The sequence below is a fragment of the Artibeus jamaicensis genome, unplaced genomic scaffold (genome assembly GCF_021234435.1).
Source record: "Artibeus jamaicensis isolate MK-2021 breed Jamaican fruit bat unplaced genomic scaffold, CSHL_Jam_final contig_797, whole genome shotgun sequence".
Taxonomy (NCBI): domain Eukaryota; kingdom Metazoa; phylum Chordata; class Mammalia; order Chiroptera; family Phyllostomidae; genus Artibeus; species Artibeus jamaicensis.
Genome location: NW_026521977.1, coordinates 29711679 through 29726808, shown reverse-complemented (window position 1 = coordinate 29726808; position 15130 = coordinate 29711679). Strand labels below are relative to the sequence as shown.

At 38.8% G+C, this 15130-nt stretch overlaps 1 pseudogene; it reads left to right on the top strand.

Annotated features, from left to right (window-relative positions):
• The first annotated feature begins 9479 nt into the window (after window positions 1–9479).
• On the top strand, window positions 9480–10719 carry LOC128628549 (olfactory receptor 4C5-like; annotated as a pseudogene).
• Window positions 10720–15130: the final 4411 nt, after the last annotated feature.

Sequence of the window (15130 nt, the reverse complement as noted above, 5' to 3'; positions counted from 1 at the left end):
GTCTTTCATAACAAGGCCCACAAATTGAAAAGGCAAAGACCTAAGCAGACAAACTTCCAAGCATAGAAACCTCCATTAGTGTTTAAATTTCACGTGTCCAGATACTTTGAAATGTAAAGTTTCATTATAACTCTGCTTTCACCCTTCTTCATAGCATGCAGAGATTTATTTTTACACAATGTGATAGTTTTTGTGGAGTGTTTCCTCTGTACTAAACACTATACTAAGTACTTTACATGAATTGTTTTACTTAATCTTCACGACAGTGCTTTATGATTGGTACACTGTTATCTATATTTTAAAGAAAAGCAAACTGTGAGTAGGAGAAGATAAACAACTTGCCCAAAGTCATAATGATAAAAGGAAATAGAGGAACCTGTACTCAAATCCACAATGTCTGTCTCTAGGTCTTTAACATTAGGACATCTCCAGTATAGAGCCTGTCTGCCTCTAGGAATCAGCCATCTCAGAGTTTGGACAAGTCACTTGATACCTAACACCATCTCTGTGACCAACATGAAATTCATGGCAGTGCTTTTGCTAACCTGTCAAATGCTAATGAGTTTGAGGACCCACCAGACAAGACCCTAGAGTTGTTGTACCTTAGAAATCCTTTGGAACCTCACATTTTCATCAACTCTTTAAATACACTCTTTAAAGATAAGGAGACCAAGGCCCAGAGAAGTAAAGTCCAAGGAAATGCAGCTAATTGATTATATCAGATCACAGCAAGGATACAAATCTTCTAATGTTCAACACACTAATTTTTTCCCACCACCACACCTTGCCTTTCTTATGATGCCTTAAGACAAGCTGTATACAAGAAAAAAATCACCCTATGGTGGCAAATTGAATTGACTTTCATCTCTTATCTTTAGCAATACTTGTCTTGACTCTCTAAAAGGGGGCTCAATTCATGGATGCAGAAATTCAGCTATATTGTTGGGACTACAATCTATGTAGCAGAAATAAGGTCTTACTGTTTAGAACAGATCCAAGAAAGTTTGAGTACAGTCAGAATGAAAAGCGTCCCTGGGCCTGAAGATTAATACACATTCACAACCATAGCAGAAGGTACTTCATTTCCTCACATATCTCATATTTTAATACATTCTTCTTACAGATCTCAGTTCTAGAGCCAAAAATTTCCTTTGAGAAACAGAATGCAAATGTTGTCCTTCTCCTCTGTCCCTTGCTAACATGTCTTTTTTATCAGTTCTTTTTTTAATCCCTTTTTTTCACATTTTTTATGGTTATTCAAATACATTTGTCTCCATTCCCACCTCCCAGCCATGCTCACTTCTCACATTTGATCGTACCCTCCTTTGGTTTTGTCCATGTATCCTTTATAGATATTCTCAGAAACCTTTCCCCTTTTACCTCCATTATCCCCTTCCACCTCCCCTCAGGTTACTGTCAATTTGTTCTTAATTTCAATGTGCCTGGTTATATTTTGCTTGCTTGTTTGTTTTGTTGATTATGTTCCACTTATAGGTGAGATTATATGGTATTTACCTTTCACCTCCTGGCTTATTTTACTTAGCACAATGCTCTCCAGATTCATCTATGCTGTTGCAAAGGGTAGGGGCTCCTTCTTTTTTTCTGCTGTTTAGTATTCCATCATGTAAGAACAAACCCATAGACTAATGGAACAGAATAAAAAGCCCAGAGATAAATCCAAGTCTCTATGGTCAATTAATATTTGACCTGGGGCAGACATATGAAATAGAGTAAGAGTTGCCACTTCAGCAAATAATGTTGGGAGATCTGGACAGCTACATACAAAAAAAATGAAACTACATCATCAACTTACACCATGAGCAAAAATAAATTCATGATAGACAAAAGACTTAAATATAAGTCATGACACCATAAAAGCCCTAGAGGAGAACATAGGCAGGGAAATCTCAGATATTCCACATGGCAATATTTTCACTGATATGTCACCTAGAGCAACGGACATAAAGAAAAGAATAAACAACTAGGACTTCATCAAAATGACAAGCTTCTGCATGACTAAAGAAAATAGCATTAAAATGAAAGGAGAACCAACCGTATGGGAAAACGTATTTGCCAATGATACATCAGACAAGGGTTTATCTCCAAAATGTATAAAGAACTCATGTAACTCAACATCATGAAGACAAACAATCCAATTAAAAAATAGGCAAAGGACCTAAATATACACTTCTCTAAGACGGTCATACAGAGGGTCCACATACAAATGAAAAGATGCTCAGCATCACTAGCCATCAGAGAGATACAAATTAAAACCATAATGAGATACCACTTTACACTGGTGAGAATGCTATCATAAACAAAGCAACAAGCAACAAGTGTTGGAGAGGTTGTGGAGAAAAGGAACCCTAGTGCACTATTGGTGGGAATGCAGACTGCTGTGGCCACTTTGGAAAACAGTATGGAATTTCCTCAGAAAACTACAAATGGAACTATCTTTTGACCCAGCTGTTCCACTGCTAGGATTATACCCAAAGAACCTTGAAACACCAATTCAGAGGAACTTATACACCCCAGTGTTCAGAGCACCACAATTTATAATGACCAAGTACTAGAAGCAGCCTAAGTGCCCATCAGTAAATGATTGGATCAAAAAACTATGGTACATTTACGTGATAGAATACCATACTAACATGTCTTGACCACAGTGAAGGTCACACTCCCTGTCTCAGCTTCACCTCAAATTTTTCTTCTTTCTTCTCCTATTGTTTCCCACATTTCTTCATTGGTTTCTCATATTTCTTTCTATCAGTACAAGACGGGTTCCCCCCTTTCATGCCTATAAATTATCAAAGGCAGAGCCCTGTTTCAAGGACATGAGTGATCAGTCCCGGACTATACAAACCATCACATCACATCTCCTACCCCTGGAGGAAACCTTTGGTGACCCGTCAAGCTCTACTCTGCTGCACTACTACAGTGTCTCATACTCCCAAGCCTGGAAATTCATTCAGGGATCCACACACTGTAAATCTGTCCCTGATTATATAGATATAGTCATGTACAGTGAGAATAGCAAATATTTCTGCAAAATATCCTAGAACATCTCAAAGCGATCCCCATCAAATGTCAGAAAGTCATGCATCAATGATCTTAATTATAAACCTCTTGGCAGGAAATAGAAATGTGAAACCTGGATTGAAAATAAGCAATTCTGGTTAACTTACCATGGTTGCCTCTGTAGTTAAAGAGAATGCCCAGTGTATTTATAAGTAAGAAATAACTATATATGTAGCTGTCTAAACATAATGCTGTGTAATGGATATTTTTCAAGCCCCTACTGACTGGATGCAAATATTACAGGAAGCAAATAATACCAAAATGACACAAATTTGTCCAAATGGAATCATCAAGCATTTTTAAAGCACTAATGCCTTAAAAATTCAAGTCAAAGGAAAAAACGAGATGTTGAATTTGAAACCCTAAGACCTCAGGTACTAAGGGGAACTTCAGATCTTCAGCAGCTAGCTCTAGTTATAGAACAAGTGGCACAAACATTTCTATCACCTAATAACCAACCCCTCTTATTCTGCTCTTGAAATAAGAAAGCACCTTCTTTTTTAGCATACCGAGGGGATGCTGACAGCATTAAAGGACCTATCTATGTACCTAAGGCTATGCCCTCCCAGGAATTAATTATCTCTGTTTTTTAAAGATCTTGCCTTAGTGAAGAGTCAAGTCAAGCAACATGTAAAAATGAGCCAAGAAAAAAGGCAAGGGTGGGCACTGTGGGACGGGGGAGGGATTGAATGTGGGGTGGTGGGTGGGTAGGGCAGGGAAGAGTAACAGGGCAGGGGGGAAATGGGGACAACTGTTACTGAACAACATTAAAAAAAATCTTGGCTTAGAAACAGGTATTTAGGAGGATTCCTCTATGAACAACACACCTTCACCCAACTGGTGCTTTTTCCTGCATTTAAACTTATGTAGTAATAGCCGATATTCCTGGTCTGGAAGATTACTTGATAAAGCACCCTTCTTATAAGCCTTTGTGTGTCATGGACAGGGGCAAGAATGACTCTCCATACTATGTAAACAACAACAACATATTATTTCATTAAGGCTGCATATCCCTGAGGAAATTTCCTCACTGGCTGAGGTCAACAGAGGAGATTGAAGTACTGAGTCAGTCTCTCAACTGTACTGTACACATTCCAGGCTATACTCTGTAGGAATATTGCAACTTGACATATTTTCAGACAGAATGATATCTAGAGTTGTAGGCCAATTGAAGGCTAGAATCCCAGTGCCAACTTGCATGGTATGAAAATATAAAAATAATTGTTATCTCTTTTGTTGACTTTTGTGGGGAGTCTAGGAGTTCTACTGGCCATCCAGTAAAAGAACTTACCTAACTGAGAAGATTTCCTCAGATTGTCTTCATACATAATATCCTAGGACAAAGGAGATTTGAATAGCCATGTATGTTCTTCTATCTCGCAAACACATACAAAGCAAGTACTCTACAGCCTTAGGAGAGGCTGTGGTTTAAATAACATATCATAAGAGCTAAAGCAGCTGTTTCTTTTTCAATGTGTGGCTAGGCAGTGGATAGAGCACTGGGAAAAATAGTAATAATAGTATCTACCATCACTGAGCATTATATCATTTAACCTACTAATATGGTGTATTACACTGATTAATTTTTATATATTAAACCAACCTTGAATTCCTAGAATAAATCCCACTTGGTGTATAATCTTTTTTATAGCCTTTTGGACTCAGTTTGCTAGTATTTTATTAAGTATTTTTGTATCTAAATTAATAAGAGTTTCTTGCGGTTTTCTCCTCTTGTGATGTCTTTGTCTAATTTTGATATCAAGACAATATTGGTCTTATACAATGATTTAGAAAGTGTTCCTTTCCTTTGTATTTTTTGGAAGAGTTTATGAAGGATCAGTAGTAATTCTTTCTTAGAAGTATGGTAAAATTCACTTCCAAGTGAAGCCATCTGGGCCTAGTTGCTTTTTGTGTGTGTGGGAAGTTGTTTTGTTAATTGACACTACTAATTCAATCTCTTAACTCATTATAAGTATATTCATACTATCTATTTCATTTGTATCAATTTTTGTTGGGAACCTCCCTGCCTGGTTTCAGAAGCTGTAATCCCCCATGGCTAAGGCTGAGTAAAGGACTTTGGGACCATAAGCCACTTAGGAGACAAAGCTTATATTCCTTGCAGGGGCACTGCCTCTGCCCCCTTTCTCTATACCCTGCTTGGCCCCAGGCAGATGACTGGTTAGATAATGAAGGGCAAGATTCCTCAAAAGAGAAACAATCTAAGATAAACATGGCCATGACTAGAGGCCCTAGGGAAGAACTTGAGGGAGGGGCTATAGAAAAAGAGGGTGATGGATCCTCACCCTCAGCTCTGATGTAGCCTCAGTCCTCATTCTGCCTGAAAGAAGTCTCCTAAACTCTTGGCTGCCTTACTTCCGCTGCCTGACTTAAGCCTGAAACAATGCTGAAAGTGGTTGCAGCCCTGTTCTGGAAAAGGAAGGTTCCCTAGGGGATCAGGCTTAAGAAAAAATTCATAAAATCCCATGAAACCTATTTGCTAATACCCTCAATTTAAATGATAAGGGTCCAAGCTGGAAGTGAGTTTCTTCCTCAAAGTTTTACGGCCCTTTAACTATCTGACCCTGACTCAGAATAAGCTCTCAGAGTTCTTTGAGTGTTACCTGTTGCTTAATCACTTCTGCCTGACAATGCTTGATGGGCTTTACATATACATCCTGTATTCCTGTGCAAATTGAACCCAATAAAAGCTTGTCAAGGCAAGGGTCAAGGTGCTCTCCTCTTAAGAGGGTGGCTGAGATACTCAGAGGTGCTCTCCCCTTGAGAGAAAAGCTGCACTGCCCCTTCTCCTCCACAGGATTTGGTAGTCCGTGTGAATTTCTTATCTCATCCATAATGCCACGGACTCCAGAAGCCAGGAGCCATGTCAAGTTTCAGTAGTTTGTGTATTACTAAGAACTTGTCTATTTTATCTATGTTAAGTAAATCATTGTTGTACAACTATTCATAGTATACCTTTGTAATCTTTTTTATTTCTGTAAGGTGGTAGTAATGTCCCCACTTTCATTACTAAGTTTAATAGTTGGAATCTTCCATCTCTCTTTTTAGTTGATCTAGCAAAGGTCTTGTCATTTTGGTGACCTTTTAAAAATACCATTATTGGGGTTTTTAATTCTTTAATTTTTATATTACTGTCTGAATCATGGTTACTTTCTTTCTTCTGTTTGCCTTGGTTTTATCTTTCTCTTTTCCCACCAGTATCTTAATAATAAAGGTGGTTAGGTTGTTCATTTGAGATCTTTCTTCTTTTATTGACATAGGTATTTATAGTGATAAAAATCACACAAAGCACTGATTTGTATGTACCCCATAGGCTATGGTATGTCGTGTTTCGAAATTATGCACAGCCAGTCTGAATCAGCATCTCCTCCCCCACCACCCACAGTGTGTGGGGCAATCATGGAATAAGTGTCTAAGGCACATATGGCAACACAGGGCCCTTGGTCTGAATCTAGCCCTTGACCTTGTTTTATCCAGGGCCAGCACCTTGTTTCTACATGGCAGCAGCTCCAAGCTCTTGCTTAACTGTTAACAAATAGTTACATTTATACAGTCCTAAAATTACATTCGGCCCTTTGAAGACAACTGCAAGGCTGATGTGGCCCCTGGTGAAAATGAGTGTGACACCCCTGGTGTCAAAAGGGTCTACAATAATGTAATTGTTAGATCTCTGGCTTAGAAAGTAGATCAGTTGGCATTTAAATCAGAACTCTACCAAATATCAGCTCTTTTGACCTTGACTAAATGATGCTCACTGTGAGCATCAATCTCCTTAAACATAAAACAGAATTATTAATTTCTCCCTCATGTGGATTATGTGAGCATTAGATAAAATACCACACTTGGCAGAGTGACATTATTTGTTAGTTCTCATTGCATTCCCATTTCCTTTATCTCTTACAACTTTTCGAGGATTTTCAACTTCACTGTCAGAGTTTTTTAGTAAAAAGAAGATCAGAACTCAGAGAAAGATTTCAGAATTACAATGACTTATGAATCAATATTCACTACTTTAAAACTTGGTCTTTCTTCTATCCTAATTTCTGGATTTGCCCTGATTCTACCAACTATAAAAGTAAAGAAGATAAGATAAATGGGTGGATGGATATGTAGATAAATGATAGATAGAAGAATTGAGACAATTCTTGCCAAAATCCGGAACTGTTCCCATCATGAGCTCTGATTTCCTATAACAGAAAATTACAACAGACAGTGAGCCTTTCCCCTATGCCAAACACTAATCTAAGCACCTTATATGCTTTATCTCATAGAACCCCCACAGCAGTCCTGTGATAGGTACCATTATCACCCCCGTTCTGTAGATGTGGGAATTCAGGTGCAAAGAGGCTGAGGAATTTGCCCAACATCATATACACATAGAAGAGCTAACAAAACTCTTACTCTTCAGCTTCATTCAGATTTTTATTGTGAAAGAGCAGTTCCTCTAGCCTCCATGTGTCTATCCTCAGGGCATTACCAGTAGAATATCAGTTTTGCACTGACTTAGGGGTTTTCACGTGTTAAGTGCACAATCTTCCCTATAACTGTGAGACAGGTATTACTGAGACTGTTTGATAGACGCTGTCTGCCTCATGCACCCAACCTCCCATGATTAGAACTCAGTGCTTTAGGTGCCAGACTCTAGGATCCCTTCCTAAACAGTCACAGAGAGCTGCTAACCTGGCCCAGCTGGCTCTCCCTCCTGCCCTTGCTCACGCCTAATGTCTTCTAGATGTTTAATGTTTTGCCTTACACTTCTTTATATTACTTTCCCCTATTTTAATAATGGGGTGAGTAGACTGTTTTTGTAAAACCTATTTCTATAACAATGGCAATCTGTTGTACTTGTTGCAAGTATTTTCCAGTGTATCTCATATTTTTCTGTGGCTGAACCTATTAGTTTTGTCCTGTGTTTATATTATTGCACTTCACTTAAAATGCTCTTTCCCACCCAGAGTTCAGATGTATATTTCCTTCTTTGTTCTTCTGTTTGTGAATAGATCTATGTTTTATTGGAAGACTTTAATACATACTGCTTGGGTATTTTTTTGGTTTCTCTCTTTTTTCTTTTTCTTTTCTTTTTTTAAACTGGTGATGGCATTAGAAAACACTTTATTTGAAAATTGCCTATCCAGCTATTGAAAAATATCTTATGAACTATGCATAATGTTCTTTTAAATATCATTTTTAAATAATGACCTTCTGCAATTTGAGTATATTCGCTTCTTCTTAAGTTTATCTGTGCTCATCAATTTTATTTGTATTTTTTAAATACTAAGGAACTTTTAAATTTATTTATCAAGTTCATTATTTTTCTATTGCTTGATGTACTGACATCTTCATTCAACCTTTTTTCTTAACATAATTGGTCGTTTTTCGAACCTCGTAGATTGAATAATTAGTTGATTTATTCCCCCTTTGTTTCTCTTCTTTCTTAATATTATAACAATCAAATATTTTGAGAATAATAATATGTGAGTTTTTTTATTTCTATTCTTTCAGCAAGAATTTGGCGTGTGGGGGAAGCTACATGTTTTTCCTTTAGGGTAAAACTTTGGCCTGTGTGATAATTATGTTCTTTAGATCTTCTGCACCATTTGTCATTTTTCCTATCTCATAGGTGAGAAAGTCTGGGCACAGTAGACTAAGATCGGTACACAATATCATATGGTTAGTACTCAGTGGAAAAAAAAAAAGTAGCCTTTCTGACTATAAAGAAGACACTCTGTCCAACAAATTGCTTCTTCCTTGCCTTCAATGTAGCTATTTGATAAAGAGATCCCAAGCATTTTTCTAATCTCACTTAGACTGAGTTTTGATTTGCAAAATGACCCTGAGACCTAAACAAACATGACACAAGTTCTCCAAGTAGTGAATTCTAGTGTTTCAAATAAATCTGGGGATTCCGCTCTGCCTCGGGCTGTCTGCTTCATCTCCTGCAGGAAGTTCTTCTTCCTTCCTGTGTGAAGCTCCCCTTAGACAACAGTGTTTCAATGTAGTACAAGCTCACAGTCTAACTGCCAGGCATACCTCACTGAACCCTGAAACATCCACTCAGTTCAGTTTTTCTGGAATGTGACTACATCACTCCTAATTTCCAAACTGAACTCAGCTGATGTTTTATATTCACCCTGAAACAAATTAAAAATAGCAGGAATGATGAACTCTGAGGTTTAGCCTCCTCAGCACAAGTGACTAGGTGAGAGGCATGTGAGAATACACTTGCATCCAAGCCTCTGCTCCTCTGTGGGTTCTCTCTTTATCCCTATTGTTCTTTGGGGTAAAATACTGTGGCAATTAATGGGAGAATATTCATTCATACACAATTCCAGGACAGGCATCTGGAATGTCAAATCACAAAACTGTGTTATGTATACTCTTGTATGAATGAGTATGGAGAGGAGGTAGGGGAGGGGTGGGCTGATAGAAAAAGAGTGTTATTTATTCATTATGTAACTAACAATAAGACCCAAATTTAACCTGGGCTTATCTGCCTGGGGTTTCCATCAGTCTTACAGGAAACAACCCTAACAGAAATTCTTTACTTGATCAAAATTTATCTGCCACAGTTGGAACCCCTGTGCTATTCACAGATAAATCAAGTGTCCAAATGCTAAAGTGTATTCATGGAGGGAAGGAACAATGAGACAGAATTCACCCTGCTTGGCCTGACCCAGAACCTGCATATGAAAAACTATTGTTGGCTGTGTTCTCAATCATCACTTTCTCTCTGCATCCAGCAACCTACCCATTGTAGTGACAGTCACCACCAGCCTAGCCTTGGACTCCCCTATGTATTTTTTCTTTCTTTCTTGTCTTTCATAGATGGCTGCTAGTTTTCTATCGTGGCCCCCAAAATGGTATTTGACTTACTCACTGAAAAGTAAACTATCTCCCTCAGTGGGTGTGTGACTCAGCTCTTTGCTGAACATTTCTGTGGAGGAGTTGAGATCATCCCCCTCCTGGTGATGGCCCATGAGTGCTACATGGCCATCTGGAAGCCCCTGCACTACCCATCACAATGAACAGGCACATGTGTGGCCTCCTGGTGGCTGTGGACTGGGCCAGGGGATTTCTACATGCTCTGATTCAAATTCTTTTTATCATCTGGCTGCCTTTCTGTGGCCCCAATGTCACTGACCATTTCATCTGTGATCTTTCCCCTCTGCTAAACCTCTCCTGCTCTGACACTCACATCTTTGGACTTTTTGTTACTGCCAACAGTGGACTGAGCTGTATGTTCACTTTTTCTGTTCTCGTCACCTCTTATGTCCTCATCCTTTTCTCCCTAAGAATACACAGCAGGGAAGGACAATGGAAGGACAACAAAAGGCTCTCTCCACGTGCACCTCCCATGTTACTGTAGTTGTCTTATTCTTTTTACCCTGTATATGTATGTACCTTTGCCCCATAATCATTTTTCCCATTGATAAAGAACTGGCTGTGTTTTATACTATGGTGACACCCGTGTTGAACCCTTTAATCTCCACCCTCAGACACTCAGTGGCGAAAACTGTCATGAGGAAGCTCTAGAGCCAAAAAGTAATCTTGGGTAACACTTCATGTGAACAGAGAAGTAACAACAAAATCTACTCATATTTTAAGAACACATGTGACCAATAGGAGAAGATCAGGGTCTTAAAGTCCAAATAATGTGAGTTTAAGTAGATTTCCCCCCCTTGTTTTCTAAAATCTTCAATAGTCTCTCTTTAACAAAATATTGTTATTTGATTAAATGATGACTAAGGTTTCTTGCAATAGAAACTTCTCCCATTTACAAAGTATTCATCAAAGGGGCACTGACAACCAACATAAAATTGTTACATGTATGGACCACCACTGAATTTATGTATTCAGTAGAACAATAATTTAAATTAAAAAAAAAACAGTCGGCTGAAACATAGCAAAAATTGCTCAGATACTACTACAGCCTTGGTGGATCCTGCCCAGGGCTGGTAAGAAGGAGCCCAGGGCCAGAAGCCAGAAGAACTACCTCTAGACAGAGTTTGTGCTTCCTGGGGAACAGCCTGGAAACTTGTTTTCAGGAGAGTTCTCACCCAGGGGACAAATATTTTGTGATGCTGGCACGCCCCACATTCTCAGGACTTTATATCGAGTCAGCTTTCACTCTATGTGAAGGCCTTTGAAAAACATGTTTTTCCAAAGTTTCCTATGAGCGAACATCTTGTAAATATATATGAGCCATGGTATGTTTAAAATCAAATTTTTCTTTTAAAGATCTAATTGTATTTCCCAAGAAAAATGGAATAAAACAGGGTAATGTGGAAATAAGATGATGGTGGCTGTAAAGTTCACTGAGCACCTTCTGTGAATGGAGCCATGACCTAAGCACTTGTTTTGTATGTTTTGAGGCAGCAAAGTTCTGAGTGGAATTTCTTTCTGTCCTGCATTCATTTATATGTTGGTTGGGCCATTGCTAATCATGATTCTGACAACAAAACCAAGGGCATAATAGGATCAGTCCTTTAGAGTAGTTGATGCTTTAACTGTACTGAAATGACAGGTGCTTTTCAAATCTCAGCTAAAGTGAGGATGCTTTTCTGGAAAGTCTCATGATAAATGTGTAGCAAGCTGGCAAACAGAGAAACTGTTTTCAAGTAAGCCTCACCATGATTTCACATTTCTCAGTTGATTTGAAAATTAGCTCAGTTATTACCTAACTGCAGACATGATAGGTATAGAACCGAAGGTCTCAGTTATATGTAGCTACCATTAGACTTCAAAATGTGGCGAAGTGAAATAAGACAATGTTTATTTTGCACAAGAACTCAGCAAAAACTTGTTTTTGTTAGATACAGAATTTGGGGGTAAAACCATTATTTCCCACAGATCTGAATTTATTGGTTACTGAAAACTAATTTTGAGGACTTACAGTAGAGAAATTAGTATTTTTCATACTAATGTCATTTGCTTTTTTCATCATATAAAAAGTGGATATGATGGTGACTTACAGATTATCTGTGAAACAAAGGATAAGTTTATTACAAATTATGGGAACCTGCAATATTAAAGAGATAAGCCCCAGGAGGGATATGATAAGAGTTGGTAAAACCAGAAAAGGAACAGGATGAACATGGATGGATGTTTCAGATTCCAGGACACCAGAACCTTGGAGTCTGAAATAGAATGAGGAAGAATGAAAGTCCACTTTGCATCATTGGCCCAAAAAGAAACCACTCTGTTCTAAGCACTTCATATTTTAAACTTAGAAGAGATACAAAAGCAAACAAAAGCAATCTCCTTATAAAAGGTTAGGAAAAGGTTGAGGTACAAATAATAATATCAGGTACAACATGTTAGGGATATATGTGCCAGAAATCTGACTAAGAACTTTCATAGATTATGTAACTTAATTCTTACAGAAACACTGTAGGTATTGTTATCTTCATTTATTTTAAATGTGAGCATTAGAGGCTTATAAAAGTTTGGTCACTTACTCAAGGTCATGCCATGAGTGAGCATGTGAAGTAAGAACCAAACTCAAGTTGATGTTGCTCCAGAGTCAAGTACCGTACCCTCTCTGCTCCAGTGTAGCAGCCATACTGCTGATGTCACAAAGGGTGAGAAAAAGAAATAGAGGCCAAGCTTAGATGCACACAAACTCCTATATATAGCTAAGCATGAAGTACTTTACCTTATGCTATATTATGCCTCACATTATACAACTCAATTACCACACAGACTCAAATGATATTAACATGGATTGCTATTTAAAGATTTGGATGATGAATCACAAATAAATGATTTTGAGTTTTCATTTAGGCACATCAAAGCTAGATACATGGTTAATTGCTGAAGCACATCAGTGGATATTTTTATCATTTCTAAAACCTTTAAGTGGAACCTAATCAACAAAACAAACAAATAAGCAAAATACAACCAGAAACATTAAAATTAAGGACAACCTGACAGAATCAGAGGGGAGGTAGAAGAGTATAATGGGGGGAAGTGAGAGGGGTTTTCAGGAACAACTATAAAGGACATATGGACAAAACCAAGAGGGGATGAAATCAGGGCAGGAAGGTGGGGATGGCTGGGGTGGGGGGCAACTAATGGGGGGTAAATGCAGACAGCTGTACTTGAGAAACAATAAAATAATTTTTAAAAAGTAAAAACAAGGATAACATTCATTCATGCCATATACATTTCATATAGTTGTTTTATGATCAAATTATGCAATTCAAGTGAAAAGACTAAGTAAACCGTAAAAGTCTTTGATGATAAATGGATAGAAAAGATTAAATAAGATGCTATTTGATAACAGAAAAGAAGTTTACATTTGTTCCTCTTAACAGCAATACAGTCATTTTCAGTCTCTCCTTTACCAGTCATTTTCCACCTGCAGTACTTACTGTGTGAAGAGATTTTCCATGGCATTTTTTAACTCTTCATTTCTCAGGGTTTAAATGAATGCATTCAGCATAGGTGTCAGAATACCATAAAACACTGCCATGGTTTTGTCTATAAATAAAGTACATGAAGGACCCATATAAGTAAACACACAGGGCACAAAGAACAGGGTGACAATTGTGAAGTGGGCCCCACAGGTGGAGAGGGCTTTGTGTCTCCCCTCTTCACTGTGGGGCCTCACGGAGGTCCTTTTGACCCAGCACTTTCACTGCTAGGACTATACCCTAAGAACCCTGAAACACCAATCCAAAAGAACCTATGTCCCCCAATGTTTATAGCAGCACAATTTACAATAGCCAAATACTGGAAGCAACCTAGGTGCCCATCAGTAAATGAATGGGTACATTTACACAATGGAATTCGATGCAGCAGAAAGAAAGAAGGAGCTCCTACCCTTTGCAACAGCATGGATGGAATTGGAAAGCATTATGCTGAGTGAAATAAGCCAGGCAGTAAAAGACGAATACCATATGATCTCACCATTAAAAGGAACATAATCAACAAAGTAAACAAGCAAGCAAAATATCACCAAAGACACTGAAATAGAGAAAAGGCTGACAGGGACCAGAGGGGAGAGAGGAGGGAATTTCAGGGGAAAAGGGGAAGGGTTTGCAAGAACAAGTATAAGGGACACATGAACAAAAACTAAGGGGGGTGGAAATGGGAGGGAGATGGGGAGGGTGGGGGGGTTGGCTGGGATGGGGTAAAAGGCAGAAAACTGTACTTGAACAACATTAAAATATAATTTTAAAAAAGAAAAAAAAGCTATACAGGTTTAGAATAATAGCAGAAGTCTGCTGTTAAGTCCCACTCCCTCTAAAAACATCCAAAAACACATAGTCCTGCCTCCCTTTGCCACACCAGACCAGTTTCAGAATATGCCACTCAAAGGTACCATCTTTCAGAAAGGCAGAAGTCTGCAGCTTAGCATTTCCAGTCACAGTTCAGCTTCAAGCATTTCTCACAAGTGTGGGTGGCTGGGCGGGTCCCACAACACCATCAGCTCTGCCACCATCCTCTCCAGGCAGACTTCCAGGCAGCTCTCCCAACCTCGTGGCTTTTTCTCTGACCTTAGGCTGCCCTAATTTACATGCTTTGCTTTAAACTTCCTGTGTAATCTCTTATCTGGCCCTTCCTATGGTGCACTAGTGTTCACCATTTTTGTCAGTTTCCCAGTGTCTTTCGCCCCCTTTCAGCTGCCATCTTTAGTCAGGGCAAAACTTCCCAGTGACACACAGGCACCTGGGGTGAGTATCCACTTCCCTGGCTATACCACAAATCACTGCACAATCTCACAGTCAGTGCACAATTCTGCAGCTTCCAAAAATCTTCCCTTCAGGAAAGCATGGCTATTAACTTTCTTTTGCTGCACAGTGTGTCTTAAACACAGTACTATCCACCCTCCCTGCATCCGATCCTGTGGCAGGATTGCAGGGGTGTTGCTCTATTATCAGGAAACCCATGCTCTGACCCCATTACACACACATTTCAAATGTCAGTTGCAAGCCCAGGTTATCACCTGTGTACTTCTGACCCAGTTGCTACAGATTGGAAGCTCCAGTGGCTCCCTCCATGGGCTCCATTAATTTGCTAATCCCTTTTC